This window comes from Grampus griseus (assembly GCF_964374135.1).
Source record: "Grampus griseus genome assembly, chromosome: 6".
NCBI classification, from domain to species: domain Eukaryota; kingdom Metazoa; phylum Chordata; class Mammalia; order Artiodactyla; family Delphinidae; genus Grampus; species Grampus griseus.
This window is the reverse complement of record NC_139000.1, coordinates 90,715,998-90,726,328: the sequence shown is the minus strand read 5'-3', so window position 1 is coordinate 90,726,328 and position 10,331 is coordinate 90,715,998. Positions and strand designations below refer to the sequence as shown.

Below are 10,331 nucleotides of genomic sequence, written 5' to 3'. Positions count from 1 at the left end.
CGTTTTAAGGAGTTGACTCTTGTGACCGTGAGGCAGGCAAGTCAGGGCAGGACTCTGGGCTGGAGACACAGGGAAGAGCTGATGTGCCAAGTCCATTGGAGGAAAACTTCCCTCTTTCTAGGGCACCTCATTTTTCTCTCCAGTCCTTCAACTGATGGACGAGGCCCACCCACGCCGCGGCATTGACAATCTCCTTTACGCAAAGTGGACCAATTTCAGTGTTAATCTCTTCTGAAGAATACCTTCCTGGCCACATCTGGAATAATGTTTGTGGTTGCCGGGGCCCCACGCAGTGCGCACATGAGATTAACCATCCCCGTGGCGATGATGACACTTTATTTTCTCCCTTGACCATTGTCACTACTATTCCAATTAAAATGGCAGTGCTATGAGGGCAGGGCATTTCCTTTTTTGCCAGTACTGAGCGTCCGCGGTCTGGTGCCTAGCATAGGCTAAATACACGGCATTTTTGTGAACAGAAGCCGGGATTCCAGCTGTCATATTTAATAGGAATTATAGTCTTATTACTGTGTGTGTGTGTGCGTGCGTGCGTGCGTGCGTGCGTGTGTGTGTGTGTGTGTGTGTGTGTGTGTGTGTGTGTGTGTGTCACGGTATGTCGAGGTCAGGAGTCGAACCCGCCACCACTGGCCCTGAGAGGTTTGGCCGGGTCCCCACTTCGGGCCGGTGGGTGTGGCCAGGGGCAGCCGATGACGTGCGTGCGTGCGTGCGTGCGTGCGTGCGTGGGAGCGTGCGTGCGTGTGAGCGTGCGAGTCCAGGAGGCGGGCCGCGCGGGCCGTGAGTGTTTCAGTCCGGCCCCCGGCTCACTGTGCTCGCCTCACGCCGGCCCGAGTTCGCAGCAGCGCTGGGGGCCCCGGGCCTGTGACCACAAAGAGGGAGCCGGGGCCCGGACGGGAGCGCGGCGGCGGCAGCTGAGGCCCAGGCCAGGCCCCGTCCCTTCAGCCGCCCGCCTGCCCGTCTGCCCCGCCCCCGCCGGCGGCGCCGCGCCCCTCCCCCAAGCGCCAGACTAGCGCGGTGCGGGGACCGCGCGCGAAGACATGGGGGAGAAGCTGGAGCTGAGGCTGGAGTCGCTCTTGGGGACCGAGCCCGCCGTCTACCCGTGGCCGCTGCCGGTCTACGTAAGTGCCGCCCGTCCCCTCCTCCCGGACCCCCGCCCCTCTTCCCCCACGGCGCGCGCTGAGCCCACCGAGAAACGGAGCGACTCGAGTCGCCAGACCCTCTTTGGAGCCCTCCTTCCCGCCCCGCCGTGGTTCTCCGCGGCAGTTTCCAGCCCCCGCGCGCAGAGTGGGCAGAGGGGAGCCGGCGCCGGCCGGGGGCGTCGACTCGGCCGCGGGGACCCCGCGTTTCTGCGGGACGCCCGAGCCGGTCTGCGGTTGGCTCTGCAGGGCTGGGGACCCCGGTCCCCCCGGGCCTGGAATGTCGGCGGACTTGCCCTTCTGTACTTTAGGATCTGACATGTAGGGTTTCTTTTTCCTGGTAGTTTATTCTTAGCGGTATCAACGTGCTTAGTTTTCTTTTTTTTTTTCAGGGCACCCTTTCCTCCCTCTCTCCAGTTTTTTTGTGTTTCTGTTTTGTTTTGTTTTAGTTAGGCATTTTGTCCCTCTGATATTGAGTGGGTGGGCTGGCAGGACACTTGGAGAGGAGGCGTTCTGTCCCCTGACCTTGAGTGGCCTTTGGAAAATGACAGGCCAGACGGAAATTTAACTTAATTGATATATAATATTGTATCTGTCCAAGGTGTACAATGTGATGATTGGTATATATATAGTGTGTGAAATGATTACCACAATAAGTTTAGTTAACCTTAATTCACATAATTACAAATGTTATCTTTGTGATGAGGACTTTCAAGATGTACTCTCTTAGCAACTTTCAAACATAAAATACGGTATTGTTAACTGTAGTGACCGAGCTGTACATTACATCACCATTACTCCCTTGTCTTATAACTAGAAGTTTCTACCTTTTGATCGTCTTCCCTCATTTTCCTCACCTCCAACCCCCAGCTCTGGCAACCGTCATTCCATTCTATCATGAGTTCAGTATTTTAGATTTCACATATGAGATCATAAAGTATTTATCTTTCTCTGTCTGACATTTCATTTAGCATAATGCCCCCCAAATCCACCCATGTGGTCACAAATAGGCAGGTTTCCTTCTTTATCACGGCTGAATAATAGTAGGTTGTATGCATCCCATTTTCTTCATCCATTCATCCACAAAAAAACACTGAGGTTGTTTCCATGTCTTGGCTTCTGTATTGGGTTGGCCAGAAAGTTCATACAGTTAATGAATACACTGTTCAATAAAACTTGGTGAAAATGAGTCTTTCATTTTTACTTAAAATAAATCTTTGACAAAGCCAGCTAGGCATCCCTTTGCGTAATGGCTTATACCACATTGAAATATTTTAAACATATGAACAGTAATAGCTGAAATGACAAATGTTACTAATATTGACACAATTTATCAAGGAGAATATGTTAGAATATGTTAAAATGCAGATGGACAGTGAAAGAACAAATATAACTTTTAACTAAATATTGTCTTGATATTTAGACCATTGGTTAAAATCATGATAACAGGTTTCATCCATTTCAAGAAAGCAGAATATTTGCAGATCACTTAACATTTACTAGGTATGTTCTCAGTCTGGAAGGATATATTTCACTGACATGTGTCATTTAATTTAACCACATCCCTCTGTAATAGATAGTGTTATCCCTATTTGCAGATAGGAAACAGGCTCAGAAAGATTAAGAATGTTACCTAATTCTAGTAAGCAGCCAAACCTAAACTGATCTAATTCCAGGGCAAAGCTCTTTCTGACACATCAGTGTGGGTCTTTATCTCTTTGAGAATTGTTGAACATTAAAAGCCTTCTTCCAGTTAAATGCATAAAGAAACAACATGAGCAATGACATAACAATACAAGTCTCACGAAATAATTGGTGTGTTTGGCCTTGCTTTTGTTGATTGATCTTTTGCAAAATTGCTTTTCTCTTGAGATATTTAAAGTGGACTTTAACTATTTTCTTGGAAGACTTTCCTAAATTATACCTATCAGAAAGCTGCTTTGCTTTAAGGCTGAAGAAAAATGAAAGCTTACTTAACTACACTTAGGTGCCAGGGTCATACTATGAGCTCTACACCTGCCAGGATTCACGCTAAGATAGATAGGGTGGCTCAGCAAACTGTCCATAGTCCTGTGATTCCTTTCTGATATTCTGAAGTAGAAATAATTTAATAACTGTTCACAAAAGAGAGAAACACTGTTTCTTGGTCCTCAATATCATGCTGCTGTAGGCTAATTCTTTCTCTCTTCTGTCGCCCCTTAGTATAGAGAGTGTGTTTTGGGGACCCTCCTTCACGATCTTCTGCATTCCAAGAGCATCTTACATAAATCCAGGACTTCTCAAGCAGCCAGTTTTGCCAGATGGTCTTAGGGTTGGTTGTACCCCTATATGTATAATCCTGAACTTCTCAAGTAAGGTCCTTAGAGAGCATAATGGCTAAGAGAATTGGTGCTGATACCAGACCTGAGTCCAAATACTGCCTATGCCCCTAACTAGCTGTGTAACCTTGGAGAAGTAACTTAAGCCCCTTAAAGGGATTAGATTTCTCACCCGGAAAATGGTATAATAAATGCATCTACCTCATATGGTTAGTGTGTAAATTAATGTAACTTGAGATGGTGCATGTTAAGCATTAGCACAGTGCCTGTCTCTTGTTAGTAGTACCTGCTTTTATTATTAATTATTCTCTTTATATTCCCAGTTCCAGCTAGGTGCCTAACATATAATAGTTGTTCAGCACATATTTACTGGATTGAACCAGCTCTGAAATTTAAGCATTGGGTCAACAGCAAAGTAGTCACCCCACCATCATTTCTCCCAGAGAAAGGGAGAATAGATGGAAGCCAGCCATCATACTTTCTTTTCTTATTCTAAACTTCCCATCCAGCCCCAGCAATAAAATAATCTTCCTGAACCCCAACAATTTCAAGAATTTTTCAAATCACACTATTTGAAAATAGTTGGGTTGCCCAGATCTAATATGTCCCAGGACCCCAAGGTCACCAAGCTTATATTAATGAAGTCTAGTTAAGATAAATGATTACAGTTAGTAAACCAACTGCTTATGAGCTCATTGGGCTTTTTAAAATTTACTATCTGCGCTTCATAGAGACACAAGTATTTTGCTTTTGTAGGACGCTCAACAGTCAAAGTAGTCTTTTAAAAAGCACAAATCAGATGCTATTATTGCACCGCTTCTAACCTCTAAAGGCTATCTATTGTAAAGAGATTAAATTTTCAACTACTTAGCCAGGCTCACAGAGACCATGTGCTCTGGTCACTTACTACATCTTTCCCTGACCTTCATGGGGTTCGAGGCACAGTTGTCTTTTTCAGTCCCTCAGATGCAACAAGCTCTACTTCTTGCTCTCCCAGCTTTAGATTGGCTAATCCATGTACCCAGACCAATTTCCCTCTTATCATTAAGGTCTCGGTTCAAACGCCACCACTGCTATCTTGACCAAAGAGACCTGCCTCCTCAGTGCCTCTCCATCCCTTTGTCCAGTCGTATTTCTGTCACCGTACAACATTTATTTACATGTTTACTCTGTCTTCCTCCACCACTGGACATTTGCTTAAGAGCAGGGACTTTGTAATTTTTTGCTCACCACTGAATCTTCCAAGGCTTGCAGCACACACTGGCACATAGGTGTGTAGGAAATGTGTGTCTAATAAAGAATAAATACGTGAATAAAAAAAAAACTGTGAAACACTAACACAAGAATATTCTTCTTTCAAAAGAATAATGAAAAATAATTTCATTCAATAAGAGTCATTCTTAGTTACTGATACGTGACTTAGTAGATCCCATTCAATTTAAAATGTTCCCTTTTTTTCTGATACTTTCACAAGTCATTGATTAAATGTTGCTCACTTTTAAGGCCAATCTGTGAGACATTATTTAACTTGTCTACTCTAAAGTTCCAGCATTAACTCAGGCGGGGCTTCACCAAGTACTGACCATGTGACCTTGGCCTCTCATTGCCTCAGTTTTCTCATTTGTAACATGGGTATAATAATCGGCTTATTTCATACGCCTATGAGGAGGAGAACTTTACATATATGTGTGTGTGTGTGTGTGTGTCTATATATATGTATTTAAACAGTGTCTTAGAATAGTGTCTGGCACATGATAAGCATTATAGAAGTATTGACTGCTGCTACTAGTACTGTTATTATGAGAACTAACTGTTGAGAATAATCCTTCATATAGTGGTTTATTCCACTGAAGATAAAGGAAACTCATAGAATATTAGAAATCAGATTAAACACAGAAAGCCAGTAAAATATACCAGGACAGAAGATGATGAGAGTGTGAAAGCATAGAGGAAAAAACATGGTTTTTGTATTTCTTTTTCTTTTTTAAAGAAGGAAAGAGCCTAGAAATAGGACAAAAACTATTCATTGGCTATACTGACATGGAGACCCCTGGTGACCTTCATAAGTAAAATTTCAGGACAGTGGGCAGAGAGATTACGGTGAGAGAAGTCAGGTGGATGTAAATTATAGAGTAAGTGGGACGTGAGGAAATGGAAACAATACATGATGATAACAATTTTGAAAAGTTCAGACATGAATTGGCTAAAGAAGATATGCAGGGATTAGAGGAGGAGGGAGGCTTTCGTGTTACACGTACAGTTTTCAACATTTTAAGTTGGAGTTACTAGTCTAGAGTGAGGTTGAATTTTGGCAAGAATCATGCATAAGGAGTAGAATGGGTTGTAGAAAATGCAGTGCTGTGAAGTAGTTGAGAAGATGAGAGAAAATGAAATGCTGTCTGTAGTGCACGTGGCCTTTGAACTTGAACTCCTGTAGTGAAAGGGAATACAAAGATCAATGCAAATGCTAATGAATTAACGGATTTGGCAGTGGACTATTTACTGACTTCTGTGTTCCTAATGAGTTAGGAAGCGCCTCACCAGCTCAGAGTGAAGGAAGTAGAGAGGATGGAGGAAAATTTGAGGAGGGTAGGGAAAGCTTCTAAGAAAATAGTCCTTAAGGAGAATTAGAAAGAACTTACTGTAAGTCAGAGCAATATTTCCAGTCTCGAAAATCCATTTGGAGTTGGTGATTATTAATTTATTGGAATACCAATTTGCCCTGCCACATGAGTTTTCTCCGGCTACCTGGATATAAGTTACACAGAGGCAGAAAAGAATGAGAGATAACAATCGAGGGAAAATACAATTAGTATTTTTGTTTACCGTTTTCCACTTCCCCGCTCCAACTCTGGGGAGCCTTCATGGACATGGCTGCCCTCCCAGCCTCCAGCAGCACTCTGTTATCAAAGAATTCAAAGAAATGGAACATAGGTTTCCAACTTATTAATTTAGCAAAATCAAAAATTGTGTATAATGTTTTCTGTTGGCAGAGATTTTTGCAATATAATTTGGTTCCGTCTTTTGACAAGTAATTTGGCAATGTCTAGCAAGATAAAAATGTTAATAGCTTTTTACACGTTAACTCTAATTCTGGAAGCTTATGCCGATAAATAATTTATAATCCAGAAAATTATTATATAAAGATGCTCATTGTCATGTCATTTGTAATAACAAAAAATTGGAAACACCTTTAATTGTTAACAATAGGAAAACAGTTTAGGAAATTATATCCACTTAGTAGAAAGTGACACAGTTACTATATTATAATTACACGATGATGGAGCAAAATAAAATAATGCTTACTAAAGAAAGAATGAAGAAAGCTGACCTAAAATTGTGTCTTCCTTGTGACAGTAATTATGTAAACATATCAATATTTATTAAAACTTAAAACCAAAATAAAGTTTTAAAAGCTCTGTACCAGTAATGGGGATTTTATGTTTGTTTCAAAATATTTTTTAACATAACTCGTATAATTTTGTTTTGTCTACTCCTTTTCTTAAGAATTTCTGACTCTTACCTCATTTTTCATTTCATAGTTTCAAATAAAGTCAGCAATTTTATCATCAGAGAAGATTAGACTTATTTGACAGTTCATAATTCCAAGTTATTTGGTATAAAAAGACCATATACACTTGTAGGTGCTTTCAAAATAAAATTTCGAGAATTTTTTTTTTTTGCTTAGTCTTTCCTAGTATGGAGATGAAGCAAACTACCTAAAATTGCTAGCCGTTCTTTTTTCATTTTTCTCATTTTATTGATTTATCTTGCCCTTCACAGAAATGATAACAAATGAGTCTGCAGTTGCATCTGCCAATTTCTTAAATCCTCTATTATCCACATTATGAAATCATACTAGTATGAATGCTTCCAGTATTTTCAGAGCTCTTTAGTTAGTATACTTTAGCATTCTGTATGAAGTATCTTATGTAAGTGTAAAATTTAGACTCAACTTCTGGAAGCTTTGATTTCTTAGTTCAAAAGTGAGAGATCCTTAGTTCAGCCATATGATTAACAATTACTTGTATAGTAAGAAGCTCCTAATTTATTGTTTTATGGATACCTGGCAGTTTTCTTGCCATTTCTCGGAAGTTCTCTATTAAACACATTCTCTCTCTGTCTCTCTCTGTCTCTCTCTGTCTCTCTCTGTCTCTCTGTCTCTGTCTCTCTCTCTCTCTCTCTCTCTCTCACACACACACACACACACACACACACACACACACACACACACACACACACACACACACACACACACACACACACACACGGTGATTAAAAGCACAGATTTTGGCATTATGAAATCTAAGGTTCAATTTCCAGTTCTGTAGTTTCTGGGCCACTTCACTTTAGGCAAGTAACCTAATGTCTCTGAACCTTGTTGTTTTCATCTGTAAAATAGAAATTATAATTATATCAGACAATCCTCAAAACATCCGTAATGATTTTAGAGTTTCAGAGTCAGGTAAAAGCAGGCACTCAGTAAATGGCTAGTGCTTTTATTACTTTATTATTATTTCGGTCTTGGTTTTCCTTGAGTCTGTGAGTCCCCATAATGAAATGTAATTTCCAGTAGATTGAGTAACACCTGTTTTCACCAAAAATTTTAACTGAGTTCATTACTTTCTGTGCAACCCAGATTAGTTTTCTGCCTCTTTTTCTGTGCCGTATGTAGGTGTTCAGTAGATTTATTTAATAAATGTATGAATGCTTGAACGCGTAGATGAATTTTTAAATGCTTCTTTTTGAGAAGGTAGAACAAATGTGACACAGTAGAACACATAAGAAAATAATCCATGGAAAAAATGGCAAAGTCTGTATGTGCCCAGGGCCAGCCTAAGAAGAATTGCTTTTTTTTTAGGAAAAATGTGTTGAATAGCTTATTTTAATTATTTTTAGAAGTTAAGTACAGGGACTTCCCTGGCGGTCCAGTGGTTAAGACTTCGCCTTCCAATGCAGGGAGTGTGGGTTCAATCCCTAGTCGGGGAGCTATGGTCCCACATGCCTCGCAGCCAAAAAACCAGAACATAAAACAGAAGCAGTATTGTAACAAATTCAATAAAGACTTTAAAAAGTGATCCACATCAAAAAAAAAAAAGTTAAGTACAAAAATTTGCTGATGATTTACATATTTAGGACCAATAAAATAATGTGAGATTAGCTGTACTAAAACAGAATGTTGAGCTACATTCACATTAAGTGACATTATATAGTCTAAATTTATGGAAAACTTCTGAGATGGTGAGTGACCTTTGAGCAGAAAAAGACAGAAGGGGAAATGGCCTTTTCTACATTCTATTGTGCCTCTAAGTAAAATGCTTGGTAATCTAGCTACAAAACTCTCTGTCATTTGGCTTTAGGCACCTACTGTGATTTACCTTGTGAAGATCAGATTTTGCCATGGAGAGGATTTGTAAAAGTATCACACGTTCCAGTACCGTTGGCAACCACAGCTACCAAAAACTCCCATTTAAATTGATGAACCTAATATCAGATGATAGTATCATTTCCTTGTGGGTGTTCTGGGGAAAGGTGGGTAAGAAATGTATACAAGTGAATACTTTATTGACTGAAATAACAATTCATCATTTTGAAAACATAAAATACATTAAAGTTGTTATAGCATCATCCATTAATATTTCACTGTAGTTTAGACATGGCCTACAATCAATGTTTTCTGCCCTTTGAAACAGAACCATGCTTGTGGTATGCATTAATCATATAAAAGATGAAACACTGAAAAGAAATTCAGCCTTTAAAGACAATTTGCTTTGATTTATTCAGTGGGTTCTCCTAAAAAGTTAATACCAAGAATTATTGCTTGTTAAATTGGAGTTAGAAATTCTTTCAGAGTTACTTAGTATTTTCTTTAATATCAGTATCAAGGAAGGCAAAGCAAATTTGCATATTTATTAGGAAATACAGGCACATAATCATAAAACAAGAAAACACAACGTTTTTATAGACTTTATTTTTTAGAAGTGTTTTAATTTTACAGAAAAATTGAGAAGATAGTATAAAGTGTTTCCATATACACTATACCCATTTCCCTCTCTGATGATCAATTTATATTAGTATGTTCCATTGTTACAATCAATGAACAAATATTGATACATTATTGTTTACTATAGTCCATACATTAGTCCAGTTCCTTAGTTTTTACCTAATGTCCTTTTTCTATTCCAGGATTTCATCCAAAACATCACATTATATTTAGTTGCCATGTTTCCTTAGGCTCCTCTTGGGTTTGATAGCTTCTCAGATTTTCCTTGCATGACCTTGGCAATTTTGAGTAGTTAGGTTTGTGTAGGATGCCCACTACTAGAATTTGTTTGATGCATTTTTCATGATAATATTGGGATTATGTGTTTTGGGGAGGAAGACCACAAGAGTAGAAGGGTTATTTTGTCAGATCACATCAAGTGTACAAAGTATCAATATGCATTATGAATGCTGAGGTCGACCTTGATCACCAGGCTGAGGTAGTGTTTTTCAGGTTTCTCCATTGTAAAATTACTGTTTTCCCTTCTCCATATTGTACTTTTTGGAAGGAAGTGAATATGCTCAGCCCACAACTAAGGAATGGAGAGTTATGCTTAAGATGGAGTACTACATAAACTATTTGGAATTCTTTTGCACTGGAGATTTATCTATTCTCCCGCATTTATTTACATATCCAATCATTTATTTATATCAGAAGAACTCATGGATTTTTATTTTATACTTTGGGTTATAATCTAATTCTACGTTAGTTACTTTGTTCCTCAAATTGCTCTAGTCCTGACCCTTGTGAACTCTTTTCAGTTCAGTGGCTCGTGTGCCACTCTGAGGTATCCCCATCCTATATATTTTTTTGGAA

The 10,331-nt window shown here is 39.7% G+C and overlaps 1 long non-coding RNA gene across 1 annotated transcript in view; it reads left to right on the top strand.

Moving 5' to 3' along the window:
• Positions 1-781: 781 nt before the first annotated feature.
• LOC309823886 overlaps positions 782-10,331 on the top strand; it is a 35,618-nt gene continuing 26,068 nt past the window's right edge. The window contains exon 1 of the long non-coding RNA XR_014296881.1: positions 782-1,136. This is a non-coding gene — a long non-coding RNA (uncharacterized lncRNA). The remainder of the gene's footprint in view (positions 1,137-10,331) is intronic.